The following is a 22665-nucleotide window of genomic DNA, read 5'->3' on the forward strand; positions in this document are numbered from 1 at the left end:
AGCCCCTCCTTTTCCGGCCCCTTCTGGGTGGGGGCGTGTGCCCGGGCTGCTATAAGTGGAAGTGCCCTGGAGGGTGGGACGTGGGTGCACCCTGTGCCGGATTTTAGGCTCGAAAACTCGGGGGCGGGGAAATGTAACCAGGACTCTCCCATCCAAGGCATGCAGACTGGGGAAGTTTCAGTGTACAAGGGATGAAATAGGGATGGAGTGCCACTCACGTTCTTTCTGCAAGTGCCTATTTGTAAGTGTGTGTATCTCGGATTTTCAGTGCTTTACCGTGGCTCTAGTGCAGAGTGCACGGTGAAGGCTGGGAGGTAAGACTGTGCGAGACAATTAGTAAGGGATGCTAGGGAGATTGAAATTTATTCTGGACATAAAGAGAAAATACTGCAGCGGGATTTAAGCAAGTGAGTGTCCAGACCAGATCTGTGTCTTCATGTTCTGGTGGTATTGTGGAAGATGGATTGGAGTTCGGCCGGCTAAAAGCTAGAATCCAGTTTGGAGGATTATTATAGTGCAAACTAGGAATTGGGACCTGGCCTATTCACTGGGGTGTATCTTCAGTGCCTAGAGCAGTGCCTGACACAGAGAGGAACTCAATAAATATTATTCAATGGGTCATTATGGTAAGGGAGTAAGGACAGCAGATTCCATGGGGATCAGAGGAAAATGATAAGATATACTGAGGAAGTCCCTCCCTCCCTCCCTCCTTTCCCTGTCTGAAATGCCTTCTTTGTTACCTCCATTTCTCCAAATCCTGTCCACCATTCAGGGCCCAGTTTAAACATCACCTTCCCAAACCTTCGTTAGTCACCATGCATAGAAGTTATTTATTGTCATCTCTGAATCACCTTAGCAATTTGTTAACAACCACATATATAGGCCTATTAGGTGCCAAGCTCCATTCTAAGCATTTTTCAAATATTAATTCATCGGATTCTCACTAATGTAGGTACTAATACCATCATCCCCATTTTATAGATGATTGTGTCTTTTCTGTGGCACAGTTTGCTACTTACTAGCTGTATAATCTTGGGCAAGTTACCTAAACTTCTGCCCTTCTGTTGCCTTATCAGTAAAATGAGTATAATAGTAGTAACAGCATTGTGGAGATTATGTGAAGTAACGCACATAAGCATTTAACACAGTGCTTGGTACATATTGATATTCAATAAATGTTAGCTGTTAATTATTGCATATTTTTATATGCAATATACAATATTAGAATTGCAAGATGAACTGTCCTGGAATGCCTAGCACTCTGTGGAGATGCGGAGGAGGTGTCCTGGGACAAAGCACAGAACCAGATCAGTACTCACCCATTCTGTGACCTTGCACAGGATGCTCAAACACTCTGGGCCACTTTTTTCCGATACTGTAGCCCTGCTAGGTAAGTGGTATTATTAGCCCCATTTTCCAGGTGAGGTTACACACAAGGAGGTTAAGTAACTTGCCCAACATCACACAGCTGGGACGTGAGCCCATATAGTATGACTCCAGAGACCGTGCTCTTAACCACTACATTTGTGGATGTTAATTATTATTATCATTTACTATACTTTGTACTATAATGTGTTGTGCTTATCTTATTACTCTTCCCAAACCAAACATCCTAAAAGCTAGGGCTATGTCTTTAACTCTTTTGAAGAGCTTCTCATAGTCAATACTCGATATATAATTGGCAATGAATAAATGACAGAATGCTTTACTTTTTTTCCCTGGGAAATAACAGTTACTTATTTTAAGTAAATATCTGACAGACTTTTCTAAATCTAAATATGAAATCTTCCTTTTAAAAACTTTTGAAAATATATACCCATTTGTATCATATGACTTACAAAAACTGAAAGTATGTGAATGAAGCAGGAGAAGATGTTTATTATAGCCCAGCTCAAGGCTGTTATTAGTTTTCATTGTGCCAAACATTTTATGTACAATATAATTTAGTCCTCACAAATCCCTATTAAGAAGGTATTATTATCCACATTTACAAATGGGAAAACAGTCACAGAGAGGTTAAATCACCTGCCCCAAACCACCCATCTGTTAAGTGCTAGATAAGAAATGAAAACCCAGATTTGTAAACTCTGAAGCAAGACTGCCTGGTTATCTGTTTTTCCTGAAGGTAGAGCGAGCCACCCATACCTAAAAGGACAGGGCTAGAGATAAAATAGTCCACTTGCATATTTTCCTCACTACAAGGATTGCCAGGAAGATATGCAGGAGATATATGCATGGAAAGGAGCATGCAGAAGATACATTAAATGAAAAGAATTTTGAGGGACAAACCTGTGGTAATAGGGCTGGATTTTAAGAACTGAATGAATGACAATATTGCTCATAAGAAGGAACAAATTACTGACACCATGTGAATGAGTCCGGCAGATATGTTGAGTGACAGAAGAAAGATACAAAAGATTATACATATAATATGATTCCATCCATTTGATGTTCAAGGCAGGATAAACTAATCTACGGTGATAGAAATTAGGACAGTGGAGGCTTGGGGTGGTGTTGACTGGAAAGGGGTATCCAGGAACTTTCGGAGGTGATGGCAATGTTCTGTGTCTTGATTTGGATGTAGGTACACATTTGTCAAAACTTGTCAGACTGTACACTTAATAGCTATGCATTTCTTTTCTTTTTTTGAAACAGGATCTCACTCTGTTATCCAGGCTGGAGTAGTGCAGCGGTACAATCTCAGCTCACTGCAGTCCCTGCCACTCCAACCTCCACCTTCCAGGTTCAAGTGATTCTCTTGCCTCAGCCTCCAGAGTAGCTGGGATTACAGGTATGTGCCACCACACCTGGTTAATTTTTGTATTTTTAGTAGACATGGGGTTTCACCATGTTGGCCAGGCTGGTCTCAAACTCCTGACCTCAAGTGATCCACCTGCCTCAGCCTCCCAAAGTGCTGGGATTAGAGGCATGAGCTACCACACCCAGGCAGGTATGCATTTCATAGTATATGAATCATACCTCAAAATTTATAGAAATAAAAAGGATTTTAAAAAATGAACAGCCCTTTAGGTATGGGAGGTGGTGAGGAGTAAGAAAGGTGAATGGACTTTGCTTTACCACTTGCCAGTCCCTAGATGTTACCATGTTATAGTGGAAGGGATGCAAACAATCATTTTTCTCATTTCATTATGTCCACCATGTAACTGGACAGGCAGACTTTTTTTTTTTTCTTTTTTCTGAAATGCAGTCTCGCTCTGTCGTCCAGGCTGGAGTGTAGTGGCGCCATCTCAGCTCACTGCAAGCTCCATCTCCAGGGTTCACCTCTTTCTCCTGCCTCAGCCTCCCGAGTAGCTGGGACTACAGGCGCCCGCCACCTCACCCGGCTAGTTTTTTGTGTGTTTTTTAGTAGAGACGGGGTTTCACCGTGTTAGCCAGGATGGTCTCGATCTCCTGACCTCGTGATCCGCCCTCCTCGGCCTCCCAAAGTGCTGGGATTACCGGGCGTGAGCCACCGTGCCCGGCAACAGGCAGACTTTTAACACATTCCTTACCTAAGCTTTTAAAAGGGACAAAAGGTATATGTCTTTGGTTTGGGAGATGATGAAACATATACTTCAATGACTATTGGGTTGGAATCTTCTTGAGAGAGGATCCTTCTTAGCCTAGACTAGAGTCTTCAAAAGCTCACAGTGCTTCGTACAGTTTCATACGTGGAAGGGAGAAGGATGTTCCACTGGAAAAGTAGATTTGCGGCTGAGCTGTCCTGGAATGCCAGCACGCTGTGGAGATGCGGAGGAGGTGTCCTGGTACAAAGTGCTGAAGCACGTCAGTACTCGCCCATTCTGCGACCTTGCACAGGCTGCTGAACCTCTCTGAGCCACCTTTTCCTCATCTTTAGGCCCTGACAACCCTTGTTTTGCCCATCCTCACAGAGTTATTTTGAAGTTCAATCAAGATTATAAATGTAAATATGCGTTTAAAATGCTCCACCGTTAAGAAATAAATATAAAATATTACAGACCCTTTTCTAAAAGAGACGTGGTGGAAAAATCCCAGTAATGAGGGTGACTGGCCTCTTATACAGACATTTCGGAATAGCTTACACATTCCTCGTTGAAAAAACTGTCTGGCCAAAAAAGATTAAATAAAGAAATGTCAAGTACTGACACTCTATTTGAGGCCAGTGAATACTTTGGTACGGAGCCAGGGTTATCTTGTTGGATTCCTTCTAAACTTGGCAATAGAGTCCTCCAAACTCTTGAATGCCTTCTTCACATAGGTGCTGAGTAACATGTCACCCCAGATCTGATGGTCCCCAGGCTGCATAGGTGCTTGTGTCTTCCCTATTTCTCCTGACAGTCTTGATAGCCGTGCAGCTGATCCGGCTTCAAGCAGGGATCAGAGGAAGAGCTTTGTCCCTATCCCTAGGCTGGGACAAATTGAAGGCTGGTTTTGTCAGAGCAGAATGGGCAGAGTGTGAGGCTTTGGGTCCCTCTGTGGGGCTGGGATTGAGGCAGGATGGCCAGGCAGATGATTCGATCTGACTTGGGTAATGAAAATTGTTTGTTACTGTTTGAAGAGTAATTGTGTAAGCAACAGTACTTCTGTGTTTGGCTGCCAGTGACTCACCAGTGTCTGTAATATAACACCAAACCCAGAGGAGGAGCAGACCCTGGCCTGCGGGGGAGGGGGAATGGCAGGGGGCAGAAGGCCCCCTACTCATTCTTCCCCTTCTCCCTCTTCCACTGTCCCACCCCCTCTCTAAACCTTGAAGGAGAGTTGGCGAGAAGGCATTTGCCACCTGGACACAATGAGGCCCAGTGCAAGGGGCGGGCGAGAGCCTGGCCAGGAGCCAGGGCCCTGGTCTGAATGGCTGTTGCCAAGGGGCTGCCAACAGCCCATCTCAATCCCCAAGAGGCCAGGCAAGGGCGGGGGCCCCAACCCCCACCTCCGAGGCCCACCTCACGCCATTTGCAGGCCGTGATCAGAATGTGCAGGATGCGGGGTCTTTGAGCGGCTGAACAGAGCCGTTTCCCCTCTGCTGGCCGCCGGTCCGCTTGGATTAGAGCGGCCTCTCCGGAGCCCCTTTGTGGGCTGCTTGTTATTCCGCACGCACAGAGCACTGTGCATTCATCTTTATTAGTTCTAATTGCTTCCCCATTCTAATGGGATCTTGATATTCCCATACAATTGAAAGGAAATGTATTCATTAAAATAATTCTTCTCCTAACTGCCGCTTCAAGCTGCTCCTCTAAGTGACATTGTCTCTCTAACCACAGCCTGCTGAGGCCTCTTATTAAGACTCTAGTCAAAAGCCAACTTTGGGCAGCAAACTTTCCTTGCAGGAGTTTCCAGACACTGAAGAGAGGGTGCTTTTTAATCGGCTCACACACAGAAGTTGGAGGCCAGCTGGTGTAATTGGGGGTGCTGCTCCGGGTGGATGGAGGGAGAAGGGCTCGCCTCCAGCTCTGCCTCCCATAACAATGACCCCTTTCTGCACACCACCCAGCTCATTTGGAGAGGGCTTCTCCCCCTGTCATGTGTGTGAAACTTCTTGTTTATGCCACAAGCAGTTACTAGGTGTGTTTTAAGCCCAAGGCACTGAGTAAGGTGCTGTGGGAAGCGTGGAGACAGGGCTGTAGATTCCAGGCGTTTACGGTCTTGGTGGGTGGCTCCCAACTCCAAGTCCCTAGAGTTAGGTATGAGAGGAAAGGCTGGCAGAGTTCTCCATGTTCAGAGAGCTTACTAGGATCACGAACTGAGAGAAGCAGGCTATTATTTCATAAATATGTTTGATTTAATAACCAAAATCTTTCAAGCTGTGGGACCATGGGGGTAATACAAGAAGCTTTTTGGGACATTGGGAACCACTGATCTATTTCAGGGAATAAGCTGTCGTAAAAAGAATGACTACGTCAATGTGCGCTCTTGACATCAGTGGTATCAATAAAGTGTTATGGGAATTTGGAGGGGTGGAAGGGAGTATGTGCTGGGCACTGCACAATTGCTTGAATCTTATTTAATCCCCGGAACAGCCCTTAGAGGGAAGCATAATTATTCCCCATTTTACAAATGAAATTTAAGAGAAGTTAGATAATGTTTCCACTGTCAAGAGCTGGAGTCAGGATGAACACCAGCCTTCTGATTCCAAAACACAGGCTATTTTCACGGCACCTCTCACATCATATCTGTCTTGGGCGATCAGAGGTTTCCTGTGGGAGGTGGTGTTTGATCCCCCTTGAGGCCTTTAGGAATAGTGGGTTGTCAACAGGCAGGGAGTGTGGTCCCAAAGGAAGCAAAAACACACACAGGGACTAGGAAGAAGCTGGCATATCAGGAAATGACAAGAGTCCAGGTGGCCCAGACGCTGGAGTGTGTGCCGAGGTGGAGGAGGAGAAAAGCAGAATGGTTTGTGAAGGCCAAATTTTAAAGAGCCTTGCTTGTCAGGAGTTTGGATTTTATCCTGTAGATAATTCTCCAAGGAGGATACTTGAAGCCTCCAGATAAACACAGTATTTCTTTCAGGGACATCAATTTTCCTTGAAGTGAATAATTTTAAACATCTTCATATTAAAAGAAATTCAGATATATCATGGAGTAGAATGCAAAATTCTCATGAATTTTTAAGAGAAAACAGGAGACTTCAAAGAGAGTTTGGGTGTGCTGGCAGGAGCTTCAGGCTCTGCAGTACCCTGGGGGAACATAAGGCATTTCTTTTGTCTACTGTTGGTGTGCTTCAGTGGTAAAGATTGAGAAGCACTGATTTTACACAAACTGTTTTGATCCCAGGAATAAAATTGTTAGCTGTATTGCAAGATGGGAGGCAGGGGCCTGGAAGAGAGGTTGGGCAGGGTGGGGACTGAGGGCAAGAAGCCACTTAGGAGGCTGTTGCAATAAACTCTCCGGAGACATAAAGGGCCTGGGGGCTGCCTGGGCCTCAGAGCTCACCTCTTTGCCCTGGTACTTTTGGAGGGGGCTGCCTGAGAGACACCCACCTTGTAACTGCTCCTTTATTTTATTCTATTTTATCTTATTTTATTTTTTGAGATGGAGTTTCACTCTTGTCGCCCAGACTGGAGCGCAATAGCTCCATCTCGGCTTACTGCAACCTCCACCTCCTGGGTTCAAGTGATTCTCCTGCCTCAGCCTCCCAAGTAGCTGGGATTACAGGCGTGAGCCACCATGCCCGGCTAATTTTTGTATTTTTAGCAGAGACGAGGTTTCACCATGTTGGTCAGGCTGGTCTTGAACTCCTGACCTCAGGTGATCTGCCCATCTCAGCCTCCAAAAGTGCTGGGATTAGAGGCATGAGCCACCATGCCTGGCAGCTCCTTTCTTTTAACAAACTCAGCGATAAGACTAAGATGGCCAAGGAGGCTATAGCAGAAGCAGTGGAGAGAGGGTCTGGGCCAGGAACAAGTCTTGCAGAGAACCTTCGTGCCCTGGCCTCTTCATCGATGATGCTGCCCTCCAACTACCTTCTGGCTCAACAGGCCTGTTAGCTTACCTGCTGGAAGGTGAGTGACTGGACCAGTGATTCTTGGGGAGCACTGCCTTGTTGCAGCATCCAGCCTTCATACGCTGGTGGGCAGTTTTGTTTTACCCAGTGTGGTGGCCAACACCCTATGGTCAAGAGAGACTCAAGGGAAGGAGGAAGGGGGGATAAGCATCCTCGCTGAAGACCAAGGCCGCGCTTGACTTCTCCTTGTCATCAGTAGATGGAGATAGCCCACCTCAATTAGCCAAAATCCCTAACTCATATGGGTCTTTCTGGAGGGGTCAATTCTTATGTAGTTCATAATTTGTTTATTGAATCATCTTTGTTTTTAAAGCATTACAAAATAACTTAGTGCTTTTTCTCCTAATTTTTAGAAGATACTATTTATTGTAGAAAATTGAGAAAATCTTGACCATCAAAAATAAAAAAACCAAAACAGAAAAACACCTGTAATTCCACCACCCAGGAGCAACTACAGAAAACAAATACATTGGTGGGTGTCCTCCTCCAATTTTTCTAAGTACATACAATTTTATTTTTTTAATGGAGTCATTTTGTGTATACTGCATGTATACTTTGGCTTTGTATATGCATAACATATATTTCTTCACATACCTTGAGTCTTTCACTCTAATTAATATTTTCCTGTAAGGTAATTATTTGTGATTGAAGTTGCCCGTGGATCCCTTGTCACCTTTAATGCCTATTGTTATAGATTTAGTTTGTTTTCAGTTTTTCATTATTAAATAAAATGTGGGGAACTTATTTGTGGCAAAATTTTTCACAGGGAAATATTATAAATATTTTCTCTTATACACGTAATCATTTTATTGCTGAAAAATGTAAGTTAAGGCAAGAAAACAATTAAACACCTGAAAAGTTACCATTCAGAAATCATATCTGTATACCTTTCAGTGCCTAGCCTCACAGATTTAATTCTGTGCATATGTTTATATCTATACATAAATAGATACATTGAATAAAGTCTTTAAGTCTGGTATAGATACATTTTTATTAAAACAATACTATTTTCTAGCCTGCTTTTTCTTTTTCTTTTTTTTTTTTTTTTTTTTTTTTTGAGACGGAGTCTCGCTCTGTCGCCCAGGCTGGAGTGCGGTGGCGCGATCTCGGCTCACTGCAAGCTCCTCCTCCTGGGCCGACGCCATTCTCCTGCCTCAGCCTCCCGAGTAGCTGGGACTACAGGCGCCCGCCTCCGCGCCCGGCTAATTTTTTGTATTTTTAGTAGAGACGGGGTTTCACCATGTTAGCCAGGATGGTCTCTATCTCCTGACCTTGTGATCCGCCCGCCTCAGCCTCCCAACGTGCTGGGATTACAGGCGTGAGCCACCGCGCCCGGCCAAGCCTGCTTTTTCTTAATAGATAATGACTATCCTTGTCATTAGTGTTCAATATTATCATTTTACTGCTTTCTAATAATACATTGTATAAGTGTTTAACATTCATCCTGTTATTTATTTGAGTTTTTCCTGGACCGTTCTTCTTTTTCTTATTTTTTGCAAGAGTTCTTTAAATAGTAAAGATATGAAATTTTTTGTCATGTTGCAAATATCTTTCCTAGATTATTCATTTTTCCTTGGGACTTGTTTGAGGTAAGTTTTCAGTCTTTATTTTCATAATTACAAAAATAAAACATGGCCGGGCCCGGTGTCTCACGCCTGTAGTCCCAGCACTTTGGGAGGCCGAGGAGGGTGGATCGCGAGGTCAGGAGATCGGGACCATCCTGGCTAACACGATGAAATCCCGTCTCTACTAAAAGTACAAAAAATTAGCCGGGTGTGGTGGCGGGCGCCTGTAGTCCCAGATACCCGGGAGGCAGAGCTTGCAGTGAGCCGAGATGGCGCCACTGCACTCCAGCCTGGGCAACAGTGCATGACTCCGTCTCAATAAATAAATAAATAAATAAATCATGATTTTTATAAACATTAGAAAATACAGATAAAAAGAAAAACAATTAAAACGAAATAACCCTAAATCCCGCTAACTAAAGGTAGCCACTATTAGTATTTTAGACTATATCTTTCTATTCTTTCCTATTTCCCAATATAGATGAGTAGGACCGTGTAAGTATGATATATTTTTAAAAATTGGGATTATTCTATATATAATTGTGACCTACTTTATGCACTAAATCGATTTTGAAAATCTTTCTATGTCAACACAAATTAATCTGTACCATTACGTATTAATTTTATTTTAAAAATAGATAATGCTTTTACACAGTTCAAAAATCAAAACATTAAAAAGCATATGTTGAGAATTCTTGTTCCCACACGTCCCCATTCACTTGGTTCTCTGCCTTCCCTTCCCATAGGTCACTGCTTCTCCTAGTTACAAGCAAATGCAGATATATATTCCCCATCCTTTCTTACACAGAAGATAACACACTGTATACACTATTGGGCACCTTACTTTTTTGTTTTTGTTTTTTGTAGAGACTATTACTTTTTAGCAGTTTTAGGTTCACAGCAAAATTGAGAGCAGGATTCAGAGATTTCCCATATATATCCTGTCTGCACACGTGCATAGCCTCCTTCACTATCAATGTCCCCCACCAGTTGATACATTTGTTACAATTGATGCATTTGTTAAAAGTATCCATTGTAACAATAATAAATATATGTAATAAATAATAATAATGTATCAATTATAATACATTTGTTAAATATATTAACTTTAACAAATATAACAACTTCTGTAACAAATGTAATACATTTGTTAAATGTATTAACAAATGATAATAAATAATAATAAATGTATCAATTGTAATACACTTGTTAAATGTACTGATTGTAACAAATGTATCAATTTTTGTAACAAATGTATTGCATTTGTTAAATGTATCAATTGTAACAAATGTATCGACTGCTGGGGGATTAACATACAATTAACACATTTGTTACAGTTGACAAACATACATTGGCATCATTATCACCAAAGACCATATTTTACATTAGGGTTCACTCTTGGTGTTGTTTATTCTGTGAGTTCGGACAAATGTATCATGACATATATCCACCACTATAGAATCATACAAAGTATTTTCACTGCCCTAAAAATCTCCCGTGTCCACCTGTTCATCCCTCCCCTCTGGCACCTTCCTTAAAAAAAAAAAACAAAAATACAACCAAAAAAATGGCGTATAGTGGAGACTTCCATATCAGTATATAGAGAGTTTCCTGGTATTTCATGGTATGGATGGATCATAATATCTAACCAGCCCATATAATTGGACATTCGAAATATTCCTGATATTCTGCTGTTATACATAATTCTATAATATGTACATATGTCATTTCTGTCCATGTGCAAATATATTTGCAGGAAAAATTCTGAGAGTAGGACTGATGAATCAAGGGGAAAATAGATTATCAGTAACATCAATAGAAAATATCAAATTGCCCTTCATAAGGATGTACCATGTTGCACTCCTACCAGCAAAGAATGAGGGTATCTCTTTCCCTACAACATTAGCAAGTGAGTATATTTTGGATATGTGCAAATCTGATAGGTGAAAAGGAGGTATATCATTGCAACTCCTATATAATTTGCTCTCCTGTTATTATAGATAAGATTGAACATTCTTTCATACGCTTAAAAACTATTTGTGTTTTTTTCTGAAAATGGGTACCTTTTTGTTGGGATATTGGTTTTGATTTATAGAAACAAATATGTATTAGAGTGATTGACCTTCTGCGAAATGAGTTGTAATTTTTTTTTCAGTCAGCCATTTATTTTTCTACTTTGCTTATGGGGTTTATCCATGCAGGAGTTTTAAGATTTTTATGTAGATGTATTTTTCAGTCTTTTATTTCATGACTTCTTGATTTTTGAATCAGTTAGAAAAGTCTTCACTGCTCCAAGATTATAAAAGAGTTCTATTATTATTCTGGCAATTTTATGGTTTTATTTTCCGCATTTATTTCTCTGATCCAGTTGAAATTTATCCTGGCGTGCTGTGAGAAATATTGATCCAGCTTCTATCTTTTTCCAGTTAGCCAAATGCGCTTTATTTAAAAATCTATCTTTGTCTCACTGATTTGATATTTTTTATAGACCAGATTCTCGTATTTACTTGGGTCTGTTTCTGTGCTTTCTAGTCTGTTCCATTGGTCTGTCTATACAGCACCATTTTTGATAGCTATATAGTATTGCTTTTTATGTGTTGCATAATTTATTTGACTAATTCGTTTTTGTTAAACTTTCAGGTTGCTTCTGGTTTTTCAATATTCCAAACAGTGCATCGGTGAATAAAATCCTGGCACACAGGCATTTGTGTGTATAGTGAATCAATCCTGTCCTTTTCATTTTTATACATGGAATTTCTGGGTCAAAGATATGTGCCTCCTTAGGCTTTTTTCATACATATTGCCAAAATGCCTTTATACCAGTTTACACCCCCTCCAACCATGTGTGAGTGCAGATTCCCCTACCCATGCCAACTCTCAGTATAATAATTCTTTTTAATCATTGCCAATCTGATCAGCAAAAAAAGGTCTCTTATTGCCGTTTTAATTTGCCTTTCTTTGAATGTTAGTGAGGCTGAATATTTTTTCAATTTATGATGGGTTTTGATGTACAGAAGTTTTTAATTTTTTTTGTAGTCAAATCTATTAATCTTTTCCTCTATGGTCTCTGCTTTTGTTGACATGTTTAGAAAGTCCTTCCCCATCCTAAGATTATAAAATATTCACTCATATTTTCTTCTAGTACCTTTACGATTTCATTTCCATCTTTATCCATCTGGTATTCATTTTGATGAATGGTGTGAGCTGGGAAATAACGTGTATTATTTATTTATTTATTTCCTGTATGGGTACTCAATTCTTTCATCACTGTTAAAAAGCACATATTTGTGTGTGTGTGTGTGTGTGTGTGTGTAACTATTCCTAAAGTGAACATCTTGAACAGCTGGACACTGAAGGGAACGCAGCTCTACACTTTGGGTCATCATTAGAAATATTAGCTTAGCAGGCAGATGTGGCACTTTCTAACAGATGTGAGCTTTTGAGTCAAATGGATTGACATTTGACATTCAAATCCTAGCTTTGCAGCTCACTGCTGGTGCAACTTTGAGCAAACCAATGATCCTCCCTGAGTCTTGGTTTCTTCACCTATAAAATGGGATAATAATACATATAGGACTGTAATGAGAATTAAATGAGCTAATGTTTGTAGCGACTGTCTACACATGCCTTTCACATCATGGACAGTCAATATTTATCACTTGCCCTTTACACTGCAACCATCATGCTCCCTTCTCCCCATCAAGTGAGCCCTCAGGCCTTGACTGTAAATAAGATATGCTGGAGTGGGGAGAGGTTGGATGCTGTGCTTGCTTTTTATAGGTTTTCTATCTTTACCCTGTGATCAGACTTCCATGTGTTATGTCTTGCTGCTTTTAGTGTCTTTTCATTAGCAGCCTTTCTCTCCCCTTCTAAAAGTACTGCTTTTAATCTTATAACAGCTAGAAAACCAGACAACAGGATTGTTCGAAGTATATATAAATTAAGAGTAACTGGGATCTGAGTGAGAGCCCGAGGGCCTCTCCTATTGTATAACGTGGTGGTTCTGGGCTCTGGCTGTATGTTAGAATCACCTGGGGAGCTTTGAAAACATATCCATGCCTGGGTCCTACTCCAGACCAATTAAATCAGAACCTCTGGTGGTGGGGCCCAGGCATGGGTGTGTTTAAAAACTCTGCGGGTGATTCTAATGTGCACGCAGGGCTGAGAACCATTGCTTGTGTGCACAGGCTTTGTGAGATCCACATTTACTGCTGAGAGGTTTTTCCCTCTGGTTCTCTCCCAAAGCGTGCCCCAAGTTGGGGCGGCAGCTCTGTGGAGCAGAAGGCCAGATGGTGGAGGTATCAGCGATGTTTAGGCTGCTGCTGTGCTTGCTAAAGTGAACAGCCCCAACACTCAGGTCTGTGTAAGAGCACGTTCCTCAGGGCTTTCGGAGATGATGTCAGTTTGTCTTTAAGATGGAGCTGTTTTAGTCCCCGTCCTGATGCAGCTTCCCCTACCTCTAGAGGATCCCTGGGACCATGCTGACTTTGACTCCTGAGGAGAGTGGGAGATAATGAGAAATAAATCTTCAGAAAACACCTTTAGTTTTTATTTCTATTTTATTTGCATATTTGTTCTCTTTTTCTCTTGGCTCCTTCTCTGTCCTCAAAAACTTATGTAGGTGATATAGTTTGACTGTGTCTCCACCCAAATCTTATCTTGAATTGTGGCTCCCTTGGGAGGCCAAGACAGGCGGATCACAAGGTCAGGAGATCGAGACCATCCTGGCTAACACGGTGAAACCCCATCTCTACTAAAAAATACAAAAAACTAGCCGGGCGAGGTGGCGGGCGCCTGTAGTCCCAGCTACTCGGGAGGCTGAGGCAGGAGAATGGCGTGAACCCGGGAGGTGGAGCTTGCAGTGAGCTGAGATCCGGCCACCGCACTCCAGCCTGGGCAACAGAGCGAGACTCCGTCTCAAAAAAAAAAAAAAAAAAAAGAATTGTGGCCCCCATAATTCCCATGTGTTGGGGGAGGGACCCAGCGGGAGATAATTGAATCACTGGGGAGGTTTCCCCCATACTGGTCTCATGGTAGTGAATCAGTCTCATGAGATCTGATGCTTTTATAAGGGGTTTCCTCTTACATTTGGCCCTCATTCTGTCTTGCCTGCCACGATGTAAGATGTGCCTTTCACCTTCCGCTATGATTGTGAGGCCTCCCCAGCTATGTGGAACTGTGAGTCTCTTTTTCTTTATACATTACCCAGTCTCAGGTATGTCTTTATCATTAATGTGAAAACGGACTAATACAGTAGGTGACATGTGTCCAGCCTGCTTGGTTCCCAACTTTGCTGGATCTATTCTATCTGTGGATGGAGCCACTCTCTCCCAAATGTACACTTACCATCAACTATTGGTGGACCCACTTTGTCTCCTGGCAAATAGATAAAAAATGTGCTCCCTACAGCCTACAAATTGGGCACCAACATCACAGCTCCTTGCTACGAAGTCAGCCTTCATGCTATTCTCAAATTCTAATAACCTGCCTGGGGGCTTAGCCCATGGGCTTGAGACCCCTTCCTGGTGTTTTGCCTGGTTCATCTAAAACTAGGGCCTCCCTGGCTCCACCAGATCCTGTGGCGGAAAAGTCGCCACCTTTTCTAATGAATTAAAGCCAATTCCTGCAAGCTTAGCAATGAAGGGAGCGTCTCTGTGTGGAGAGGGTTGACTAGAATTTCTCCTTGAGATTTCTCACTCATCATCCCCACCCTTCAACATACACAGGCCAGCTGAGACCAGGCTGGATTCCTCAGACCAGCCTTTACCACAGGTTGGGGGAAAAACAGAAATAAACAGAGAGAGTAACATGAGCCCATAAAATCTTGTTTACAAGATACGGCTTGATCGTGAGGGCTCAGGACCTGCCCTCACCAGTGTGGGGGCTGCCTCTGCGTGGTCAGTGCCATGGCACCAGCCCTGGCCTTGGGGCAGAAGCTGGGACAGCTGTGCTCTTGAAAGTTCAGATGGACCCACTAAATAAAGAATGGAGTTGAGAAGAAGACGAGAGTTCCCCTTGTGTCTGATGCCACCATCTGAATCACAGAGTTCTGTATGAGGATCTGTCTCTTCCCGGGATGATTAGAAATGATTGATCTTTTTAGTGGTAAATAAGCCTCAAGGCTGCATAGAGAAGGAATGGGGTGGGCAAACACTAGCTTACTACCTCACCCCAATGCCTTGACCGGTCTTGCTAGAAGTGCGGTTTTGTATCCACAAAAGACAATGACTTTTCTTTAGATACGTTCAGTTGAGAGGCAAAATGTTACAGCATTGTGAAATACTCTGTGATGTTCACGGCAGAGCAAGAGGTGAGCAAACTGAGGGTTATTTGCAAAGAATGCTGATGATATTCTTTTCAAAGAGCTCCCAACAATCATCCAGGGAAGAAAAATACAAGGGTGTATCAGTTTGGAGAGACTTTTTTTTTTTTTTTTTAAACTTGGAAGTCTGTGCAAAAGCTCTGTCTGTTTTGGTGCTGATTTCTTCTTCACTGTCTTCAGGAGAGATCTCATCCCCTGTCCATTGGGGAATGGCCTTGCTCTATGGCCCCCACCAAACAAAAACGTAGCAGAACACAGCAAAACAGCAGGGTCTGAGTGTGAAGTGCTGATAGAGTTCCCTAACGCTGACTGTCTGCTCTGCATTTCTGGAGATTGTATGCCTGTCATCCTGCATTCCTCGGTAGGCTTCCTATTGGATAATCCCATAAACTCTGGCCCACTTGTCTTCAATGGGGATAGTACTGCCCCCTAGAGGCACTTTAGAAACGTGTGGTGGTTGTTACATTGGTTGGGGGCACTACTGAGGTGGAGGTAGAGGGGAGCAGACTTCCTGCCATAGGCAGGGCAGTCTTGTACAATGAAGATTTCTCCTGCACGTCTCCTGACATTTGAAAGCTCCACCAGATGTTCATGTAGGTAGAAAACCTCTTTATATTGGTTTGAGCCTAGAACCTAATTCTAATTTGCATATAAACACAAAGTACTTCTGTACAATTTCATTTATTTATTTATTTATTTATTTAGAGACGGAGACTCACTGTCGCCCAGGCTGGAGTGCAGTGGCATGTTCTCTGCTCACCTCAGCCTCCACCTGCTGGGTTCAAGCCATTCTCATGCCTCAGCCTCCCAAGTAGCTGGGATTACAGGTGCCCACCACTACCCCCGACTAATTTTTTGTATTTTTAGTAGAGACGGGGTTTCACCATGTTGGCCAGGCTGGTCTTGAACTCCTGACCGTAAGTGATCCACCCTCCTGGGCCTCCCAAAGTGCTGGGATTATAGGTGTGAGCCACCGGGCCCGGCCCCTTTGTACAATTTTAATATGCACTGAATTTTTAATGAATGCTACCATCATATAAATGGAAAGAACACTGTATTTTATCTTTGCCAGGAGTTGTTTACCATTTTAGAAAACCACAATAACAACAATAATATGTTCATAGTATTTGAGTTGCCAAAACAACCCACCTCTATTCATCTGCATTTGTAGATGAGTAGTGATTCTACATATCTGTATGACTGTATAATTCTTATTTAGTCTTGTTTCAGAACACCAAATATAAAGAAGTACCCATAATGTTCCAGTGAATATTATTTTACCTCTCTTACATTCAAGTTTATTTATTACAAATAGGTGCAATCATTTGACTACATTATCTCTTCTAGTGTAGTTATGCCCAAGCATTTCTAGATTGCAGTGCATATTCGTTTATTCTAAGTTATTTTCCTTTTTGTTCATTATCTTATAGTTAGGGTGGTATATTGATTTTCTAAAAAATATGTGCATAGATGGGTTATATCATCTATAAATTTCATTTCAGAATAGTCAAGGTGGTCTTACAAAATATTTGATGTAAAAATGGGAGCACTGGGTCTGATAGGGTTGGGACCCAGTGCTCTAGGTGACCTCATGGAGGATATTTGATTTTATCTAATTTTCACAGTAACTGTTTGAGCTAGGTCCTATTATGCCCACCATTCTGCACCGGAGGAAGCCGAGTAACAGAAACATGAGGTAACTTGCCTCAGGCCAGATATCTAGAAAATCGGGGAGCGAGAGCTCTAGAGCCCTCTTGCTACACCAGTTCACTATTCTGCCTTCCACCCACCATGTCTGCCCCCTCTTCCATGATTTGCCCAGGTGCTGCAGGGCCTTTCTACCTGGAAGCCCACCCTCTGTCCCCAGAAGCCCACCCTCTGCCCCGTTAGCCTTCTTCTTCTTCTTCTTCTTTTTTTTTTTTTTTTTTGAGGTAACTCTTGCTCTGTTGCCCAGGCTGGAGTACAGTGGTGCAATCTCAGCTCACTGCAACCTCCGCCTTCCAGGTTCAAGTGATTCTCCTGCCTCAGCCTCCTAAGTAGCTGGAATTAATAGGCACGCGTCACCACACCTGGCTAGTTTTTTGTATTTTTAGTAGAGATGGGGTTTCGCCATGTTGGCCAGCCTGGTCTTGAACTCCTGACCTCAGGTGATCCACACTCTTCGGCCTCCCAAAGTGCTGGGATTACAGGCGTGAGCCACTGCGCCCGGCCCCTGCTAGGCTTCTTGCAGGGTTCACTGGGGACACTGACTGGAAGGAAAAAAATGACTTTTCCCTTTTGGATAGAATTTTAGCAGAATAAATAAAAGGGAAGAATTTTGCAAAGAGCAGATCCCCAATAAATTTTGCTGAAAGAATGAATGAATGATTTGGTAATGTTTTGGGGAGAGTACTGCTGGGTCCTTTGGAACAGCCCCTGGGCTTTTTATTTATTTATTTATTTATTTTTGAGACATAGTCTCCCTCTGTCGCCCAGGCTGGAGTGCAGTGGCACCATCTCGGCTCACTGCAAGCTCTGCCTCCCAGGTTCAAGCCATTCACCTGCCTCAGCTTCCCGAGTAGCTGGGACTACAGACGCGCGCCACCACGCCCAGCTAATTTTTTGTGTACTTAGTAGAGATGGGGTTTCACCATGTTAGCCGGGGTGGTCTCGCTCTACTGACCTCGTGATCCACCCGCCTCGGCCTCCTAAAGTGCTGAGATTACAGGCATGAGCCACCGCACCCGGCTACCCCTGGGCTTTTAATAATTGATTTCAGCAACCTAATGTGAGTTTCCCTGGGGTTGATGCCCGGGTTTGCAGGGCTGTCAGCTCAAGGAGGAACCCTTCCACTGTGTCCCCGCAGGCTGAGGGAGGCTGTTCACTCCTTTTTCTCAGGAAGCACAGCTGTTGAAACACAGATCAGCACATCTCCCTTGCTCTCTCCCCATGCACACTGACATGGTTTTCGGGTCCTGGGCTTGGGGGTCTTCTTTAAATAACAGCCTATCCTCCGGCCCTTTGGTCTGTGATCTGACTGACCCCCTGGGCCCTGGTTTGATGAACACCAGCTCCTACAACTGACAACCACAAAGGGATGCTGCACTTTTCCCCCGTGGGTCTCGGGCAGGGTCTCACTCTGAGCTATGATTTCTTCTTTCCTTCACTCAGCAAATGTTTTCTGAAGACCTGCTTTGTGCCAGATTCTGGGGTGCAGGGATGAGCAATGACACAAGGTCCCCACCCCACACTGATCTCAGGTGCTTTCTTCCTCAACTAAACCCTATACCCTTGCTGGAGGTGACTTGGGGGGGCATCCCTCAGCAGAAGCCAGACTCCCCACTCTACCCCATTCCAAACCTTCCCCTCAGACCCACGAAAGACACTCAACTTCAGTCACCCTCTGCAGACTTAGATTTAGTACAAATGACTGGCTTTTGCAATAGTGTGGGAAGAGCTGCCACAGGAGCATACAGAAGCTCTGGGAGCCCAAGGGGAAGGGCAGCTGAACCAGCCTGGGGAGAATAGGGAAGCCTTCCTGGAGGAGGGGGTGCCTGAGTGTAGTCCCAAGGAATGGCTATGATTCGGCAAAGACAAAGGATGAGTGCATTAGTCAGGGTCCTAAAAGGGAACAGGCCCCCTTAAGTTAGCGTGATTTGGGGAGGGTTTATAATAACCACAAAGAGGTTATTTGCAAAGGTTTGGGCAGAATGTGGGAGAACAACACAAGATAGTACAGAAACTCAGGGTCACGGGCAGCAGAGCTTTTTCCACCCCTAGGCCAGAAGACATGGGAGAGGGGCAGCCTGTACCCTGGAAAGAGGGAGAGTCTGTCGTTCAGGTCACCTTGATAGGAGTGATCTTCCCTCTAGGGATCAGCCGGCCCGATGCAACCTTACAAGGAGGGAATCAATTGCCTTGACCTCATTCTTTCCTGTCTTTCAAACTCTTGCTGTTGGTCCCCATTGGCCAAACCCAACCAGGAGCCAGAGGGCACTGGAGTTGATTGATGTGATCTATACAGGGCAGACTTTGGGGCACAGAGCAGGCTGGAGAGCGGATCTGGCGTGGTAAGCAGAAGATATCCAGCATGCTGGGTCACAGAAGGCCTTTCTAGGAAGAGGAGAACCATTTGTGAAGGCCCAGAGGTATGCAAGAATGTATAAGTTGGGGAAATGCTTTCTTTTTTTTTTTTGAGACAGAGTCTCACTCTGTCGCCCAGGCTGGGGTGCAGTGGCCAGATCTCAGCTCACTGCAAGCTCTGCCTCCTGGGTTCACACCATTCTCCTGCCTCAGCCTCCTGAGTAGCTGGGACTACAGGTGCCCGCCACCTCGCCCGGCTAGTTTTTTGTAGTTTTTAGTAGAGACGGGGTTTCACCGTGTTAGCCAGGATGGTCTTGATCTCCTGACCTCGTGATCCGCCCATCTCGGCCTCCCAAAGTGCTGGGATTACAGGCTTGAGCCACCGCGCCCGGCCGGGGAAATGCTTTCTTTATGTCTGGAGTAGTGTGAGTAGGGATGGGGGCATCCATCATGAAAGGCCTTGCATGTCTTTCTAAGGAATGTGAAAATTTATCCTAAAGGCGATGGGAGCCACCGAAGGGTTTTCGGCAAGAGGTGACCTGCTCAGATTTGTGTTCTGAAACGACCACTCTCGCCCTAGTGTGGACGTGGTCTGGAGGAACACTTCAGACTAGAGATGGTGAGGCCTGAACCAAGACAATAGCGATGGAGAAAGAGGTGGATTGATTTGAGAAATGTTGAGGAAGTAGTCTCAAAAGGTGTTGAAGGACTGGACATGGAGGATGAAGGAAAGGGAGATGTCGAGAGCAGTGTCTGGATTTCCACTTGAAGCTCAGGCCGGGGAGGGAGTGTGAGGGAGCAGGTTGCCTGTCCAACTGTTGCTTCCTCAGCTTTGCTTTCTGGATTTGGGAGAAAGCTTAGATTGGCCCTCATTAGCAGGACCTCAGGCTTTCAAGGGGGCCTTGGAGGGGCTTCCTAGCCATGCCACAGGTTGGCCTCCCTTGGTTGTCTCAAGACACACCAAGCTAGAGAGCAGGCAAAGTCACCTTTTGCTGCTGCCCTGGGACCTACTGAGCTGGGACCTGCTCCTCTCCCACCCCCTGCCCTTTCCCATATGGACAGGGGATGTGTTTTAACTTGCTTCATTGCAGGAGCAAATGAGGTCCAGCTGAAGGGAGGAAGCCAGCCATGGCGGCAGAGCACAGGCTGTGTGAGCTGGGGCGAGAGCGGGGGCCCTGTCACCCTCAGTTTCCTTCCACTGGCTTTTCAGAAAGTTCTGGTCCCCATAGGCTCAGATTTCATCCCTAGCAATTCTGAAGAACCTGCTATCCAGTAACAGGTCCCATTCCTTGGAGTTCTCTGCCTAGAAACCTGGAATAATTTTCTTTTGTTGCAGAGGAAAATGCTGAGGTTGTTCTTTCATGGTCTAAGAACTTGAGTAGTCATGGCAACGCATGAGGGTGGGGTGGGTGAGTTGGGGGCGTCTTAGCAGCGTTTCGTTTCAAATGCCAGATTAAAGGAAAAGCGTCTTTGGAGTTCGCCTCATTAAGACATAGCTCGGTGCAGGCTTGTTGGATGGTTCTCCAGCTCATCATTTTACACATTACATTTTCCCTACATTTTTTCATTTGATGGGCAGTCTTCTGGGACTTCTTCCTGAGAATTTTGGCTCCGAGACTTCTCCAAGAATTTCAGCTCATTTCTGGCAAGAGCGTTGGTGGGGGTGATTCTTTTGTTCCTATCGGGGACCTTGTCTTATAAGTCCTTTGCTTCCAATGGGACTGCCACTTTAAAAAACCAAAGGTAACATGTTTATTGAGGGTTTGTTCTGTCTACAGAAAGAAAGATGGCGATTGAGCAGCCATTTCCTTTTCACACTACACTTTTGGTCCAGGATCTTTCTCTCAGAGTTTGGCCAGGTCAAGCCCAACGCTGGCTCGGGGCATCTAGGCCATCCTTCTGACTGCCCTTCCGGGGTGCGTCTTGGAGAAAGTAAAGGTGGAAACGTTTAAACCAGACACTGGCCACAAGTGCTTTCTTCCTCGACTGAATCTTATCCCCTTGCTTGAGCTGACCTGGGGGTCCTCCCTCTTGAGGAGCCAGACTCCCCACTCTGCTCCAGTCCAAACCTCTCCTATACCCGCAAAAGATACTCAACACGTTAGAGTTGCCCAGTTATCAACTAAAGTACTTCCCAAGTCCTCATGTATGCTTTCTAGTTATCTCCTAGATTCTTCTTGTGATGAATGTTCTTATTAATCATAGCCCCCATGTGTTGAACACTTACTAAGAGGCCAGATTTCTATTTATCACCTAATTTCATAGTCACCAACAACCCCATGAGGCAGGTACTAGCAGCCTCATCTTACAGAGGAGGGAACTGAAGGCCCCCAAAGCTCACTTGTCCAGAACCAAATAGCTGGTAAGAGGTAGAGCTTCGATGGGATGGGGTCTGTCTGGTGACACACAGTGCTCTCTCCACCAGTGACACAGCCTGCAACCTCAGCCACTTTCACTCCCTCTCACCTGATCACAGAACACATTCCTGCCCGCACAAGCCCCCGCCTCATTCCAGTCAGAATGTGGTCACTACTGAACCATCTCCCCAAAGTTCCCCTTTCATTCTTTTTTTTTTTTTTTTTTTTTTTTTTTTTTTTTTTTGAGATGGAGTCTCACTCTGTCCCCCCAGGCTGGAGTGCAGTGGCTTGATCTTGGCTCACTGCAACCTCTGCCTCCCAGCTTCAAGCGATCCTCCTGCCTCAGCCTCCCCAGTAGCTGGGAGTACAGGTGCATGCCATCATGCCCGGCTAACTTTTGTATTTTTAGTGGAGATGTGGTTTCACCATATTGGTCCAGGCTAGTCTCAAACTCCTGACCTCAAGTAATTCACCCGCCTTGGCTTCCCAAAGTGCTGATATTACAGTCGTGAGCCACCGTGTCCAGCCCCAAAGCTCCCCTTTCATTGCTCCTGTGCTAGGCTCTCCTGCTAGGCTCAGTTTTGAGGGTACAGAGACAATGACTTGTTCACGTGGTATCTATAGGGCTGGACCCGTAGAAAGTGCACAAGTCATTACTTACTTACAGAGTCAATGGAAATATCTTTCTTCCACCAGCGCCGCCCCCCTACACCTCCCTTGTTCTTTCTCTTCTCCCTTCCCAGCTACAGCCACAAGCTGTCTCCACCATCAGATATGGCTTACCTGGTTCCTGAGTCAATTCCATCCAGGTAGGAAGAATCCTATCAGAGAGCACGTGAGTGTGTTTGCAGACTACATTCCTGTGGAGCCCCCTTAGCT

At 44.4% G+C, this 22665-nt stretch overlaps 1 long non-coding RNA gene across 1 annotated transcript in view; it reads left to right on the forward strand.

The window, feature by feature from the left end:
- The first annotated feature begins 100 nt into the window (after window positions 1-100).
- Window positions 101-22665, forward strand: part of LOC126947565 (uncharacterized) — a 38636-nt gene continuing 16071 nt past the window's right edge. The window contains exons 1-2 of the long non-coding RNA XR_007723127.1: window positions 101-241; window positions 2656-2791. This is a non-coding gene — a long non-coding RNA (uncharacterized LOC126947565). The remainder of the gene's footprint in view (window positions 242-2655; window positions 2792-22665) is intronic.

The sequence above is a fragment of the Macaca thibetana genome, chromosome 2 (assembly GCF_024542745.1).
Source record: "Macaca thibetana thibetana isolate TM-01 chromosome 2, ASM2454274v1, whole genome shotgun sequence".
Classification (NCBI taxonomy): Eukaryota; Metazoa; Chordata; class Mammalia; order Primates; family Cercopithecidae; genus Macaca; species Macaca thibetana.